Genomic DNA, 18,242 nt, shown 5'->3' with positions numbered 1-18,242 from the left:
GTCCAATCGATGACGAATATGTAGACTGAAGTTATAAAACATAAAGGGTATCAAACTCCGTACTAAACTCGACGTACTTTGCCCAAAATATGGCTTTTTCTAATACCATATGCATTTGTACGCATACTTTTTCTGATGCGAAATCCGGCCAATTTGTACATTTTTTTTTATATTAGGAAAAGTAAGGGTGCTAGAAATTAATAAGTTACGTCAAATTAAAGCTTAATATGTGTACTAAATGTTAAAATTAAAATGACATTTTTACGAATTTTTTTAAAGACGTTTTTTAAGCTCTAAAGTTGCGGAAAATATTTGTACGCATACTTTTTCTGGCAAGTGTATATATTTATTCATTTTATTCTTATTCAGTTAAGAAATGCGAAGTAATAATTTAAAAATTTAAATTAAGTTGCCTAAATTTTATAGGAAGTAACATAAAATATTTTTCCGCGTGTAGTTGTCATACCACCCAATATAATGCATTCAGGCATAACAAACAATGGCCCAGCAGCAATATGCCGTAAAAAGGCAGCAGGCAGAGTGAACTCCGCCATTGCACGACTTCATCCAAGCTGTAATTTTTCTTTGTCTTTTCCTCTTTTTATTTCCTTTCACTTGCATTTCTGAACTTTAGTTTGGCTCTGCTCAGTCGGCTGGCAAACGATGACAAAAATCAAAGCACTGAAACGTATTCACTTGGGAAATGGATATTAACAAGCAATTAGTAGACATTTTCTTCTGCTTTAGAAACTTTTTGATTACAAACAAGAGAATGCAATTAACGCTGAATAGATGAGAAATAAGCAAAGCATGCAAATAACTGTTAACCGTTTTTTTCCTTACGGTCTACTCCCGAGAACAACCGAAAAATAGCATGCCCCTCGTTCTCTCTCTGCGCAGCACACTTCGTTTCTTTTCGTTTTGGTTTTCGGTTGAGCCTTTTACGTTGAGCTGTTCGTGAGACGCTCTGTTACGAACCTCGTTCAATGAGAGATACGAATGTCGCTCGCACAGGGAGACTTATTAAAAGACCGATTGACTGAAAAAGTCATCGCAAAAAGTCTTTTCACTAATACAACTATACAATGTATTCCCTTTGAAAGTACGTGCGAGTGAAAGGGAGAGCAATATCGCCCAAGCACGTTAACGTTAACACATGCGAAAAAGACTTTTTGAAACGTCGTTCAGGAGCAATCGGTCTGTAAGCGAGCCGAGCAAAAGAAAGCCGAAAAAACTGCTCGTCGGCTGAGTGCGAGCAAAATTTCTGTACGAACAATTCAATCGGTTGCTCTCTGATTGTTTGCTCAAAGTCTCAGAGGAAAACAGTTATTTGGGGACCGCACGAATCGGTCAACAGTTATTTGCGAGCTATGATTTAAAACGATCGAGTTTGTTCGGATTGTTATAGATCACAAGGTCACCAAAAGTTCGCTGAAATTCTGGTCAAAATGCACAGATTTTTCACGGAGAACACTTCGTTTGAAGATAGAGCGATATAAAGCACGTCTAACAGCGGCAGCGAACGATTGGAGTTGTTTTTATATAATAGTAAGGTTGATAATAACGATAGATATTGATGTGAAAAATATTAATGTAAATTGTCAGTTAAAAAGTAAATATCTGTTTTTATTTCTTATATATATTTTGCTAGGTCCAGTGCACTATGGGCAAATATTCAGTCCTTGAGGCATAAACTCCAGTTTTAAAGATACAAATCTAAAATTTTTGTTATATACTTTTAAGGCTAAGATGTAATTTCGGTTTTTGTTGCTTTGTGAATCGGACCACATATTCATCCTACGCCCACGCCGCAGATATACATTTGAAGGCAAGGATTTAAAGAAAATGTTGTTTGTGTTGGTAACTGTAATACAATTTCTGTTTTTGTTAAATTTTGAATTGGACCAAGTCTCCATCAACCGCCAACGCCGCATATTTACTTTTAAAGGCAAGGATATAAAAAAAATGAATTTGTTAATAAATATTTCATATTTAACGCCTTTCGCAACAAAACTGAAGTATCTTCTTGTTTGATATTTTTTGCCAAAAAGAAGCACCATGCCAAATTAATGGCATCGAATTTTCTTTTTCTTTCGCCAATTGAGATGCCACCTTACGCTTTAATCGTGGTCCTGCCTCATTAGAAGTTAGGCATTTGCGACCAGGTTTGTCGCTTGGCAAGCCCTTTTCCAAAAATGAAATTTTCATGTTCGACGAAAGCCGCAGGAAATGTTCTTCCTTGAATCGGTCTATTATTCTATGACATTTTGGCAAATTACGACTAAAAAAGGCAACAATCTGCTTAATTTTTTTTTGACTATTGTGTGCTGACTATCGCTTAATTCGATTCCGTTCATAGTTTGCAAAACAAATTCCATCACAGCGGTTTGTTGCCGGTTGTTGCCGATACAAACATTAAGCAATGTGTAGTGACAGAACTCGAATGCAACTACAACATGGAGGTTTTACGTATAACGTGCAAAAACGTGCAAAAAGTATTGATAGGGTTCGATTAGCAATTGTTTTGTTTATAACTTCCTATTTTTACCTTGCCTATACTCTCCTATACTCACATCTTACACTCCACAGAAAGCAAAAATACATTTCTTATTTGTCATCTAAAAACTAAGCGACAACTCATCAAACAAATGGACAAAAAGCACATATAATAAACATTCAGTGTTTATAATTTATTTAACAATCCTTCACTCTTTGTATCCATATTTAAACTTTTTTGGTTGGCTTACAATAACCAAAGAAATCGAGGTGTGAAAACTACAAAGTTTTTCGTCCCTTTTTGTAAACGTGTGACCCTATTTCAAACTTTCGAATTTCTTAAGGGAAAAAATAGCGAAAAACGCCAAATAAAATTCTTTGAAAATGGATTTTAGGTTCCTTTAAGTATTGTAAATAACCACAGAAGGTCATTTATGTAATACTGAAGAACAAAAAAATTTAAAAATGCCTCACTTTCGAATTTTTTGCCCATAGTGCAGTGGCAGGACTTTTCCTTGTATTTCGGAGGGCAGTAAACTGTTGTGTTTTGATCTTTTTACTTTTGGATGAAAACATTTTTTTTAATAATTTGTATTTCACTCCTTTTTTATTGGTGGTTGTCTTACTTTTGCGGAGAGTTTAATTGAGTAAGTTTTGAGTAAAGGCTTACAGTAAGATTGTTGATATGGCTACTCCAAAGGGCGATTCTGAATTCACCCTGTTTAGATCCTTCAAACTTACTGAGGTTCCTGAAATCTGCTCCTATTTTTGTTGGTTTCCTGGTTGCTGAACTTGCAGCAAGTGTAGACCACCGCAATTAAATTGTTTAGGTTTTTAAACCACTTTTTTCGCTTTACCGGGAAGTCAAATTAATGGCTTCGAGTCGAACTGATAACGCTGACTGCAAATTATTTATTGCAGTTTTTTTCGCGAACTTACTATCCGTTCTTTTGTATCGTTCACTTTGTCTGGTCCCTGTTCGGGCATCAGTTAAATTTTTATCTTTTTTACAAATAAAAAATTGTAACGATTTGTATACCCTTGCAGAGGGTATTATAATTTCTGTCAGATGTTTGCAACGCAGTGAAGAAGACGTTTTCGACCACATAAAGTATATATATTCTTGATCAGCATCAATAGCCGAATCCATCTAGCCATGTCCGTCTGTCCGTTTCTATGCAAACTAGTCTCTCAGTTTTAAAGCTATCGCGATAAAGCCTTCCCGAAAGTCTTCTTTCGCTAATACTATATATTAGCGGACTCACCTTCGAAATTCGCGAAAAAATTATCCTCGATGGACCGCGATTTCTTAAGAATTTACGTGCAAAAAGGTCTTGGCGGTCGGCCATGGTTCTCTTGGAATTGAAATTTAAAGTTCCCGGTTTTGCTATAAAAACAAGTATGCTTTTCTAACGGTGGCTATAAAAATCATATATGATGTTACGTCGGCATATTAGTGCCCCAGTCCTGAGAAGGACTTGGGCCGAGGAAGTTGCGTCCTGAGCAGGCACGCTGGCTGCCGGCTAAGCTCGCCGTATTTGGGGTGGTTTCTTGGAAGCCACTTCCTCTCCAACATAATGAAAATAAATTTATCGAGCCTGAAAAATGGATAGAATTCGTAAGGTCCGTTGGTCTTCTGTCTGCACTGCCCCACAAGCTCAGCTGTAGCTTGATCGTAACACGATCGGGCTGTGTTTCGGCCACATTCCCTCCCCTTCACACTTCGTGTGCCAAATGGATCGTCGCGGGCCGCGCAATACGATCCCCTAATGTCGCGGTCGTCAGTCAAAAGTTGTGTCACTCTTCTTGACCCCTTCTTCCCCTCCTTTTTAATCGGTTTCTACCAACACATTATGAGATTCAATTCACATTACCAATTTATTGTAAAAAGGTTTTGTGTATGTGTGCATGATGATTGACAAAAATATATAATAGATGTAAGTGTGTTGATGATAAAAAAATATAAAAGAGAGTAAATTAAATATAAAAATGTTTATAAAGACTAATACTAAAAGTATCAATATAAATTATATAAAAGATATGTATAAAATATAAATGTTGTGTTCCTTTCAAATTATGGTGAATTTGTAGTGTTTTCTTTTTGTTTTTTTGTTTTGTTTTATTGTGTGTTCTTGGAACAGATTAATTATCTTTATTGATTATAAAAATAGTGACATCACCTAGCAAACTGATGGAAATGAGTTCTGAATATACTCGTACATTGGGTACTATAATAGCTTTTTCTTTTTTGTTGCAATGAATTAATGGAGAGAAATCTAGACAGAAGGTCTCAAGGTATAAATTCTCCAGTTCTGCTACGGATATTGGTAGATTGGCTTTGGATAGCAAATATTTTACTTTAATAGCGAAATGAGGTTCTCTTGAAAGAGTAGTTAACATCGCCTGTGTTGTGATTATGGTGCAATTGTATATATATATATATATATTTAGAGGAAAATTAATATATAGAAACTTACTCATTGATATCCTGGCGATGAGATCTCGACGCTCTGGATCATTTCGGTTGTAGATAAATATTAAATTGATTATATATATATATATATATATATATATATATATATATATATGGAATTACTGCACTTAAAAATAATATTTATGGGTAATATATATTTTGGAACATCGCGCCTTTCGTGTAACTATTATAAAACTCTTAACAGACAAATAAAACTATAAGCATATGGAGGGAATGAAAGAAGCGGCACTCGGTCATCCAGGTGAACTTTACTGCGGGAACTTCTCAATGAGCTTCTTATTACACATGCACGTTTGTGTGGTGGCTGGTTTTGTTTTGGGTTTTCTGTTCTGTTACTGATAATTATTTGTTTTAATTTATTTTATTGTTAGCGTTGCGGTCTTTGTTGTAGTTTTTTTCATTGCAGTGGCTGACAATGATTTGATTTAATTCATTTTTTTTTCTTTTTTTTTTTTTGTTCTGCACTTAATTCCGGCTTCTTTCGGGCCAGTTAGAGGCGGCGGCTACGATCCTCTCTAGTTCGTGTCCATGATCCCGACGGCGTTGTACTGTTTTCTTGTACATTCGGAGTCCTTGGAAGACTATAAGGAGCACTAGTAACCCGGCAATTAGACACAAGACATTAAAGACTTTCACGATTTCGTCCTTGTGGTCGATCACTTCCACATTGTTTATAACGTTGGCAGTGTCGCCTTCCTCTTTTGAAACTTTGGACCCCATTTTTTTTATCTTTGGTCCTTAAACGGAGTCTCCGTGATACGCGAAACAAGGATTCATGTTCACTGTGTTGAACTTTCCGTCGAACGTATTATTTTTGTTCTTTGCGCTCGATTGGTATTATTGCCGGCCGTACCTGCGAATCTGACTGCCTTCTCCGTAGAGTCATAGTTCTTTTATACCGTAGTTAGAGCTTTTCTTTTTGCTTTCGGGTTCTTATTTTCGTACCTAAGTGTTCCCATCTAGGTACTCATTTCCCCTCGCTCTAGCTAACTGGCCCGCTTTGGATTTAGCTAGCGTCAGCTTTCGGGTTCATTTACGTGCAAAAAGAACTTGGCGGTCGGCCATGGTTCTTTTGTAATTTTTTTTCAACAAGGGTGCTTTTCTCATATTTTCAATCAAAGTAATTACGTTTAAATGAGTTCCTATAAAATAATTTAATTGCTTAAATGAGTTCCTATAAAAAAAGTGTAGAATTTTGTCACATTTTTTTAATTGTATTTTTCAATTTCAATTCCAAGAGAACCATGGCCGACCGCCAAGTTCTTTTTGCACGTAAATTCTTAAGAAATCGCGGTCCATCGAGGATAATTTGTTCGCGAATTTCGAGGGTCAGTCCGCTAATATATAGTATTACCATTTGTTTTTCTCAGCGACACAAGAATCCTTATTCAGCAACAACTACTTGTTTAATTCTGCAGAACAAGAACTGCGCCGCTGGCGAAAAAAATGTAAGAAAAAATCGCGCAATTTTTTCTTAAATTTTTTCCGCCTACGGCGCAGTTTCTCTACTACTTTCTTTTTTAAATGCACAAAAATAGTGGGGGTCCTTAGATGGCTATGATCGTTCCTGGCCGTCAATAAAATCTCGATACAGCATTGTGATAACAATCATATGTCCTTTATAGACCACGCTCCACTCATAACACGATTATTTGCTTAGGTTTTTTCAGTAGACAAAAAATACAATTAAAAAAATGTGACAAAATTCTACACTTTTTTTATAGGAACTCATTTAAGCAATTAAATTATTTTATCGGAACTCATTTAAACAATTAATTCATTTTATAGGAACTCACTTAAACGTAATTACTTTGATTGAAAATATGAGAAAAGCTCCCTTGTTTATTATAGCAAAACCGGAAACTTTGAAATTAAATTACAAAAGAACCATCGCCGACCGCCAAGTTCTTATTGCACAAATCGAATTTTGGGGCAATTTCTAATTTGTACCTCTTACGCGGCTCCCAATTATTTGATAATTAATGTTATTTTTTTAGATTTTTACGTCAATCCGTTCTGGGTGAAATTTGCTACTGACCGTTTTTTTGATAAAGACAAATATTGACTTAGATAAGGAAAGCAGGTGGAAGGGGATGCCTCGAAAAAAAATTGATCAGCAAACTATTTATTAGTTTTCAAACGTTGAGATATACACACACATGGAGGAAATATATATAACCCTTCAGTTCCAGATGTCAATTTTCCCTCAGTAATCACTAAAGGAAAGCCCGAGGACATGTCATTTGTACCTCAGGACGAACCGAGGGTGCCACATAGAGAAAATTGTATGGGAGTTCCGCTTTTTCCTTTAGTACAATTCAAAGGAAATTTTTTCGAAGTCCCCGAGGATATACCAAGGGCCTTATACGAAATTGTCCTTTGAGATGTCACCAACCGGTGACATGTCCCTTATGTTTTCACAAAGGAACATTCAGAATTTGTCCAATGGGTTGTCACTTAGGAAAATCCATCATCGTGTCACCTTGTGTCATAGGTGATTTCATGGATGACTTTTTAAAAATGTCATCAGCAATTTCATGTACAAAAAAATTCTTTCCTTGCATTATATAAAATAAGAAACATACAAATTTATTTTTAATTTTTATAGGCTCTTCCATTTTATAAATTGTATTTTGTGTTCAATTGTTATACCCGTTACTCGTAGAGTAAAAGGGTATACTGTATTCGTGCAAAAGTATGTAACAGCTAGATGGAAGCGTTACCGACCCCATAAAGTATATATATTCTTGATCACTAGCCGAGTCGATCTATCCATGTCTGTCTGTCTGTCTGTCTGTCTGTCTGTCTGTCTGTCTGTCTGTCTGTCTGTCTGTCTGTCTGTCTGTCTGTCTGTCTGTCTGTCTGTCTGTCTGTCTGTCTGTCTGTCTGTCTGTCTGTCTGTCTGTCTGTCTGTCTGTCTGTCTGTCTGTCTGTCTGTCTGTCTGTCTGTCTGTCTGTCTGTCTGTCTGTCTGTCTGTCTGTCTGTCTGTCTGTCTGTCTGTCTGTCTGTCTGTCTGTCTGTCTGTCTGTCTGTCTGTCTGTCTGTCTGTCTGTCTGTCTGTCTGTCTGTCTGTCTGTCTGTCTGTCTGTCTGTCTGTCTGTCTGTCTGTCTGTCTGTCTGTCTGTCTGTCTGTCTGTCTGTCTGTCTGTCTGTCTGTCTGTCTGTCTGTCTGTCTGTCTGTCTGTCTGTCTGTCTGTCTGTCTGTCTGTCTGTCTGTCTGTCTGTCTGTCTGTCTGTCTGTCTGTCTGTCTGTCTGTCTGTCTGTCTGTCTGTCTGTCTGTCTGTCTGTCTGTCTGTCTGTCTGTCTGTCTGTCTGTCTGTCTGTCTGTCTGTCTGTCTGTCTGTCTGTCTGTCTGTCTGTCTGTCTGTCTGTCTGTCTGTCTGTCTGTCTGTCTGTCTGTCTGTCTGTCTGTCTGTCTGTCTGTCTGTCTGTCTGTCTGTCTGTCTGTCTGTCTGTCTGTCTGTCTGTCTGTCTGTCTGTCTGTCTGTCTGTCTGTCTGTCTGTCTGTCTGTCTGTCTGTCTGTCTGTCTGTCTGTCTGTCTGTCTGTCTGTCTGTCTGTCTGTCTGTCTGTCTGTCTGTCTGTCTGTCTGTCTGTCTGTCTGTCTGTCTGTCTGTCTGTCTGTCTGTCTGTCTGTCTGTCTGTCTGTCTGTCTGTCTGTCTGTCTGTCTGTCTGTCTGTCTGTCTGTCTGTCTGTCTGTCTGTCTGTCTGTCTGTCTGTCTGTCTGTCTGTCTGTCTGTCTGTCTGTCTGTCTGTCTGTCTGTCTGTCTGTCTGTCTGTCTGTCTGTCTGTCTGTCTGTCTGTCTGTCTGTCTGTCTGTCTGTCTGTCTGTCTGTCTGTCTGTCTGTCTGACTGTCTGTCTGTCTGTCTGTCTGTCTGTCTGTCTGTCTGTCTGTCTGTCTGTCTGTCTGTCTGTCTGTCTGTCTGTCTGTCTGTCTGTATGTATGAACGCTGAGATCTCGAAAACTATAAAAGCTAGAAGATTGGCATTTTGCATGAATATTCTAGGAGCTCCTACGCAGCGCAAGTTTGTTTCAAAAAGGTGCCACGCCCCCTCTAACGCCCACAAGCCCCCTTTAACGCCCACAGTTTTGAAGCTATTATGAAAACAGTAACTGATATGTATTCGCTTCGTCAATACCTATCGATTGGCCAAGTAAAAAATTGCCACGCCCACTATAACGCCCACAAAACCAATAAACGCTTAAACCTGGCCAGCGCCTACATTTCCGCCTTTTATGACCAGTAGTACCAATATCTGGCGGTAGATGGCGCAATACAATATACACTAGCGCCATCTAGGAAATGGCATTGAAAAAAAATCTGCCTTTTTTTCTGTGGTCACATTATGTTAATGCAAATTTTAAATTATTTGAAATGGGGCGCGCATTTTGTCTGTTTTTGCTCGTATACGTTTTTCACAAGTGCATTTACCTGCGCTAGAGAGAGACGGAAGATGTGCTAGGTAGAATTGAAAGTTCTAGAAAGCCTCTTCTAGAAAGAGATCCCTGGGTAAAAATCGAGCGGCGAAAAACATATAAGAAGGCATATTTCTATTAAGTTGTTTAGCTGAGTAACGGGTATCTAATAGTCGAGGCACTCGACTATAGCGTTCTCTCTTGTTTTACTTACATTTTCGTACAATTAATTATAAATAATACCCCTTGTTTTTTTTTGTTTTTGATTTTTATGTAAGATTGCCGTCCTCATGAATTTGTCCACGTATGGTGAATATTTGACCAAGGAACCTGAAAAAATTTAAGACAGACATATGTTTTAAAAATATGTTTTAGTTGTATATTTTTATATTTACCTTTTTACATTTTTAGCGCTGGTCACGGGAAATGTATGTATGTATGTACATATTGCAAGAATTTTTCCACCCAGAAACAATAGCAAACGGGACATAAACCTACCGGTTATTTTAATTAATATCAACTGCATATATGTAAATGAATTAAAATGCCACTTACCTAACTTTTAATACAATTGGTAAACACTCGTACAATTTTTTAAACCGCCAATTACAAATTGTCTACGCACAAATTTAAGCACGTTGTTCTCTTCGATTGACAGTCAAAAAATACAACCAGTCATGATTTTGCTTTCCCGTTTTCTTTTGATTCATCGTCGCTTTTGCCGCGTGCCAATGCTTCTATGTATACCCTTTCTATTGAGTAAAAGCACAAATAATTTTTGTAAAGATACAACTTTTAATATTTTATTATTTAAAAAATATTATGGACCAATTGGACTTTTGGAATATTATAAAATCAATTTAAGCAATAAACTAAATTAGTTAAATGTATTTTTTAAGTAAACTCAATTTAAGTTTATAACACGAAATTAATTTTTTTATTTCGGAATACAAAAATGGTCCTAAAATGAAAGGGCATACACATGTCGCTGCGTCACACAAATTTTGCCGGCCAAATTTTGGTTGCTAACTGAACATAACTGTAAAGCGAAAAAGAGAATGACGGACCGACCGAAATTTGTCACTGCTAGCGTCGAGTGCAGGCAAATTATAAGACAAGGAAAGAGAGCGCAATATATAAATATCAGCCTCTCTTTCTTTCATGTCGACGCTGCGCCGACTGCTCTGCTGACGTCGACAGCGGCCGAGCGTTTGGCCTAAGGAATTGTCCCCGACATGGGACGCCAGAACTGAAGGGAAGCCACAAAATGTGCGTGTGTGTGCATTGCAGCTGACTACGGAAGTTAGATTCGCTTAAATTCAAATAAATGATAATACTGATATTGTTTTGCATAAAAAAATTTAATTTACATATTTACAACAGATCGAAGACATTTTCATCAAATATCAATGGTAAATGCAGTAATAAGGAAGGAAGGAAATTAGTCAAATACATAAAGCAAAACATTGCTTCGCATAAATATTGGTTCCCTTATAAGAGTTGTCTACTGTGGATACTTTCCAAAAACCCCCGTTAACTAACTCGCCAACAGTATTTGGTTTTTATTTACCTTTGCGTTACCTATAACAAATATTCCCTCTAATTTCATAAATCTTAACCAAAATTATTTTGTTGTTGTGTTGTTCGAGAGCTATCTTTTCGAGAGAGATAGATCTCTCTTTTATCTTTTAGCAATTTTTTGTTCTACTTTTTTTTAAGAAAACAAGTTTATTTTTTAGATTTACACGCTAATCGGAATTTAATTACATGCTCAACTTAGTATGAAATTATATATTTAAACAATATGTTTTGGACAAAGTACTAATGTTATGAAGACAATTAATGTAAGGATTTGTGTGGGAAAATGAATTTCTTTTTTTCTGTTCTGTGCAGCTGATAACAGGATTTTTTTATGCAAGTTTTTATATATTTCTTAGGTAGTTTTTTGCGGAAATTAAGAAAAAAAATTTTGATAAAATCTTTTTTCGGTTTATAAGCTAAAAAAAGGAATTTTCTAAATTTAAAATAAAAAGCAAAAATAAAGTTATGCTTAGTTTTCAATTTTAATTTCCGCAGGCGAAGCTGCGGGCTACCGACCCTGCTAGTGTGAAATAAACTAAATCCATGCTTCGTCCTTGAATTACACAGGTCGACAAAATCAAGACTTTTGCTTGGCCCAAGAATAAACGCTACAAAACCTGAAAGAATTTTAGCTGTAGATTACTACCTCATACTTGGAAACTTTCCATCACGTCGAAGTTTTTAGAAATCCGTGGTCAAAGTTCCAAATTTTCGATTTTTAGGCACTTTTTGCGGCTTAATAGTAAGAAAACCTTTCGTAGCCCAGAGCCACAATTTAGCGGAAGTGGTACCTTGAACCTTTAACTTCAAGAGTGTTTAATCACAAAGCTGGGCGACCTCTATTTCTTTAGCTACAATGGATTTTACAGAAGTACTTTTTGTCACTTTTTTTCATCTATAGTCTATAGTTTCACTTCTGTCGTGCGTAGGCTTGACACGCCCATTTTCTTGTTTTCTTTTGACACTAGGCTCAAATTAAAGGTCTTGATTAGCACTAGAATACATATATAAAATAAAATACATATAAAAAAACCAAGACTTTCGCACGCGATACCAATAGAAGTGACTTTTTTGACTTCTTGCTTAACTTTCGATTGTAACGAAACGTGAAGGAATTTTTTAATTTTATAGTGTTCCTTGTTCTTTCTTCTTTAAAATGTATTTGATTTGGTTACAAAATATTGAGTGGTTATTTTTTTATTGGCATTGAAGTGACTGTCACACGCTACATGTCGCACGCGACAGTTTTTTCCGTCATTTTCTTGGGTGGTTTTTCTGTAACCTTAACGTCAAAAAAAAAACGTTTAAGAGCCACAATTTGTAAAAATAACTACAAATATGCTTTTTAAATTGATTTTAAAGTAAATAATGCGTACTGGTGATACTACATTTTTAGAGAGTTTTCATGTCTTTTAATAAAAAAGAGGTGTGTCCAGCCTACGCACGACAGAAGTGAAACTTCTAGTCACGGTTGACACTTCAAAAAATTTTTATGAGCCAAAAAAAAGATTAAAAATGAACCAATTTGAATAAAAAAGATCAAAATTTTTACAATATGGGCGGTTTTTTTACAAATCGAACGGATTTGGCCAAAAATATTTTTTCACATTTGAAATTTTTTTTTTTTTTTTTAATTTTTTTCAGTTTGTTAAAAAACATCAATTTTGGAAAAGTACTCATTGAAAATCTGAATCTCCGGTTGTAGTTATCCGCTTGACTTCATGTCTTTTGCATTACTTTTTCTAAAATCTCTTTATAATTTTTACCTCTTATAATTTATAATTTATAAAAGTTAACTTTTAAGACGTTTTTTCATAGAAAAAAGTAGGGGCCTTGTTAAAACAAATTCTATATTTTAAAAACTAAACACCTTTATGACAAAAACCGATTGAAACTAACAATATAGGGCAAATGTTAAATAAAAAAAAAATTTGTTGTGTGAAACCCGTTAAAAAATTTAAAAATCTTAATTTATTTTTATTTTTAAGATATTAAAAATATATTTTTTTTAAATTTTAAAATGTTTTTATTTATTTGTTTTTGTATTAATTTAAACATTTTTAAATATATTTTAAGAAAAAGAGGTCTTAGAGGAATTAATGCAAAAGACACGGAGTCAATCAGATTACTACAACCGGAGATTCAGATTTTCAATAAGGGGGTACTTTTTCAAAATTCACGTTTTTTGGCAAACTAAAAAAATTCTAAAAAAATAAAATACTTTTTTTCGGCCAAATCCTGGTACACGTGTTTACTAATTTTCCGAATAGTACACGTAAAAAAAGTTTCAGGCAAATCAAAAATGTGACCCAAGAAAAGGTGTTCGGTTTGTAAAAGAACCGCCCATATACAAAATTACCATACCAGCGGAACAATTTTGTTTCGATCTGGCACTTTTGGGCTTCAGACATTAATCACTTTTAAAATTGCAAAAAAAATGCATTAATAAAAAAGGAAAGAGCCGGATCGGACAACTATATCATATAGCTCTCATAGGAATAATCGGGTAAAAACTTTAAATAAATTATATCTTGGTTGTTTTTGAACATAGAACCTCCTAATTTTTTAATTTATATCATATATCGATTGCAAAACAAGACAGAACGCTATAGTCGGGTTGGTGTCCCGACTATCTAATACCCGTTACTCAGCTAAAGGGAGTGCGAACGCGGGTTGGTGTCCCGACTAATAATCGTAACTCAGCTAAAGGGAGTGCGAGATAGATATTTTGATTGCGTATAACTTTTTAATGAATGGTCCGATTTGAAAAATGTCTTTTACATTTCGATAGGTATAAATATACCCAACAAAATTGCATTTATACTTCTCGGAAATCTTTAAAGATGTGGGCGCAGGACCCATTTTAAAATCGTTAGTGGGCGATTGTGGGCGTTAGAGGGGGCGTGGCGTTTGGCTAAAATAAACTTTCGCTGAATATGTGTGGAAAATCTCAATCTTCTAGCTTTTGTAGTTTCTGAGATCTCAGCGTTCATACAGACGGACAGACGGACATGGCTAGATCGACTCGGCTAGTGCCCCTGATAAAGAATATATATACTTTATGGGGTCGAAAATTAATAGGAATTATATGCAAGGGTATATAAGCTTCGGCTGGCCGAAGCTAGCTTCGTTTCTTGTTTTTAATGAAATTGGAGCTGGTGTTATAGCGTCAGGTGCAGCAGATCGCCGACGCTCTCTGTATGCTTCACTTCTTTCTTGCATCTTAATTGATGTCACAGCAAGCTTAGATTTACTTTAGATTTTACTCTCTCAACTTTATGCGAGCGCATGCTGCAACCAAAGAGTGTAAGTGCATAATTTCGTTTGCTTATACACTTACATAACCAAGTAATCTAATACGGACAACGCACACTAGGAATGTGTAAGGTGGTCATTTGTGCCAGTCTCTATCTAGCTATCTTATTCTATCGATTAAGAGAGACAGACAGGTAAACATTTTTAACGTTCTCAGCAGAGCTGATCTCGCACCATGTGCGAGCGCGCTCAGAGCGAAGAGAGGAAAGTAGACAAAAAAAACATTCGTCAGCGGTGAAGAAAATACCAGGAGATGTACGATTTTCGTGACGGTCAGGAATTGGTTTTACTCGGTCCCCGCCTAAAGAAGTTTCACTTCAAAAAAGGTGACTACTCTGGTTTTCAACAATCCTGGTCCTAGTCAGGATACCTTGATTGGTTTTTTTTTTATTTTTGAAATACAGTCACATTGTTTTCTCCGCGTTTGGTGTGTAATATTGTGATGTTTTGTTAAACAGGTAAGTTTATTACATTTTGTTCTTCGAATTGGTTATTGTGTAATTCAGTTTCATACTCCTTGTTCACCGGCTGAAAATAATCAGGCAATATATGATTTTGTTAGTTGAAGCGCTAACTCGCAAAATGTTTAAATGACAATGAGACAGCGTTCTTTTTTTATTTCGTTTTCCTTAGTAATGGAAGAGTTTTTGGCAACACACAATTGTTCGGAGCTTATTGACTGCTTCAAAGGTGGTACAAATCTAATTCGTTAAAGAATAGTTAATTTTATTTTTTGCCGAATAGATTACGGAATAGACGAGCAAGCGTTACTCCTTTTAACTCCAGAACACCTTAAAGAGATTGTGCCAACAAATTTGTTTGGGGCAAGAGTTAAGCTGGAGCATGCCCTCAGGATGGTTAATTTAATTCTATTGTTATTTGATTTTGAAAGGAAATCACATTTAAATATTGTTCAGAAAGAAAATGTGCAATGTGGCGACCACAATCAGGTGACTTTAAAATGATTTGTTTCGAAAAATAGTTAATATAGTTTATATTCTATAACTAAAATTTTTTCATTAACCTATTTAAAACATTTAGATTACAGGTTTGTTAAGTCTGTCAGATTCCATATTGTTTAAAGGAATACAAAACTTCTATCGCAATTATCGGAATTGTTCGCGTGTGGAAATCGTATATTAATACAAAGAGGACCGATTCCGGGGTTCCAACTTTTCGATAACTTTTGTGGATTTGTTATCTTGGCTTGAAGCCGGGTTTATTGTTGAGTCATTTTCAAATAAAGGAAAGTCATGAAGTTGAGCTAACGTGTTCTCCAATTGGGCGGTATAAAATCAAAAGAGGAACGTCTAACAACCAAGACCTGGCCCCAAACATTGGTCCTTCGAGCCGGATTACTGTATCAGCGAATTGCCAAGCTCCCAGGCTTAGAGGTCCCCCCCATATCTACAGCTAAGTAAATCCAAATCGTATTTAAATCCTATTACAAGTCCAAATTCACGCCGTATAATCCGTTCCTACAAGTCCGTACGAAAGCTCAACCAATACAATAAAATACATTTGTTCATACGAGAAAATTATTCAAAGTCATCCTCATTCACATACACATAGGTGCTGCCCTCTGCAGCTTCAAGTTCCGCTAGTTATTTTGGCCTACTATTTGCGCCCCATATCAACAGCCAAATCCTATTTCAATCGTATTTAAATCCTATTTCAAGTCCATGTTCACGCCGGTATAATCCGTTCCTACCAGTCCATACGAAAGCTCAAGCAATTCTACAATAAAATACATATGTTCATACGAGAAAATTATTCAAAGTCATCCTCAGTCATATACACATACATATGTATGTAGGTGCTGCCCTCACCGCGTCGTCCCGCCAGTTATTTTGGCCTACCGTTTCTTCGTACCGGCACACATGAATGTATTTTGGAAGTGATTTATGTACATAAATAATTGTACATCTACAACACAACATTAAATACATATACATAAATAATTGTACATTACAGTCCACACCCAATAAAAATACTACAATTTAATACTGCATCTCCACCCAATAAAAATACTACAAATTAATACTGCATCTCCACCCAATAAAAATACTACAATTTAATACTGCATCTCCTCTGTCAACGCATTTAGCATATCTGATAATTCCAATCCAATTATTATTTCAAATTTATTATTGGCATTTATGAACAAGTAAAAATACCACGATTTAATACTGCATCTCCACTGTCATCGCATCTAGCACATCTGTGTGATCCGATTCCTATTCAACTATTACTTCAAATTTATTATTGTTATTTATATACAAAAACATTACGATTTTCCAGTAATCATTTTGTCCTAGTCCATCTCATCAGATATTCCTTTCACACATTACACGTTAATTTCAACAGGGTTCATACATACTATCGCGACAGCTTTCCGTTTTTTTCGGGATTTTGGGGCAAAGTATAACTTTAAGATGGACCAACTTAAACGGCTGTAGTCCAACTTAGTATGCAAGCGGGGGGGGGGACGAAGATAAGAAGTTGTCAGACCTGTCCGCCGAAAAAGCAAGTTCCCCTCGCACACCGAAAACAAATCGGGAGGAACACTTGCTCAAGACTCCAACTCCTAAACTTGGAAAAAAGCCAACATTAAAGCCCACACCAAGCAAGAAGACACCTACCTTGAAACCCACACCCCTTCCAAAGATCACCCCTACCATTTCGGTAAACCCACCTACTCCCGAGTCTAAGGACGAAGTCCCACCTGCAAGTCGTAGAGTTACTCGATCCAGCATTAAAATGGCTGCAGAGGCGGCATTATCGAAATTGATTGCAGTGATTGACAGGATAAGTCAGTTTGAAGCGAGGATTAATACCCCTGGCACAGCTGAGCCATCTGTGTATACTTACCGAATCCGTCGTGACCAAGTCCAGGCCTTATGGGCAAACGTGGAGCGCGAATATGGAACATGCTGCGAAGCAATCTCTTCAGAGCGCGCCGATACTCTCACCCCAGTAGTGCAGGCAAAATATGATTACTGCTATGGGGTCTACGAGAAGTGTGCGGCACAATTGTGTGAACAAATAGAGAAGGCTCAACCGCAATCCCAAAGTACCAATTCGGTTGTCCCTTCCAATATAATTTCAAGCGGTTGCCGTCTCCCTCCGTGCGATACTGAGATCTTCAACTTCAACTCTTATTTGCGCTGGCCCACATTTAGAGACCTGTTTACAGCCATATATGTTAACAATCCAAGGCTAACCGAGGTCGAAAAACTGTTCCATCTTTACGTCTGTCTCCAAATCTCCGCTAACTAATGACGGTTTCAAGTCAGCATGGGATAACTTAATGGCACGATTCGAGAATCGAAGGCTGCTAGTAAATAGCCAGCTCAAGATTCTCTTTAATCTATCTGTGATAGGTTTAGAATCAGGAGGCGCACTGAAAGAGCTTCAAAGCACTATCCAGGGCTGTTTGGTTGCTTTGAAGCATTCCTCTATATCCACCGAAAATTGGGATTGCGTTTTGGTTTTCCTGTGTTCAAGTAAATTACCAAAGTCGACTCTCTCTTTGTGGGAACAATCCCTTCAGGATAAGTCTGAGATCCCCAGCTGGGAGGAAATGAACAAATTCCTTCGTGAACGATACAGAACGTTAGAGGCAATTGAAGACATTAAACCAAGTACATCCACTAATTTCAGGAGCACTGCGAGGAACGTACACGCTTTTGAAACGAAAGTAAATGGAAAGCCACAACATTGCAATTGTTGTTTCAAAGAGAATCACCCAATCCGCTTGTGCTCGCGCTTCCTGCAACTAAAACCGGAGGAGAATGCTAACTATATCCGACAGCAAAGGTTGTGCATGAACTGTTTCGCAAGGGGACACCAACTTCGTGAGTGTACTAGTACACACAATTGTTTCAAGTGCAGGGGTCGACATCATACGCTTCTTCACCGCGATGATGCTTTTCA

The sequence above is a fragment of the Drosophila takahashii genome, chromosome 2R, assembly GCF_030179915.1.
Source record: "Drosophila takahashii strain IR98-3 E-12201 chromosome 2R, DtakHiC1v2, whole genome shotgun sequence".
Taxonomy (NCBI): Eukaryota; Metazoa; Arthropoda; class Insecta; order Diptera; family Drosophilidae; genus Drosophila; species Drosophila takahashii.
The sequence above is the reverse complement of the archived record's forward strand: the minus strand, read 5'-3'. Positions refer to the sequence as shown.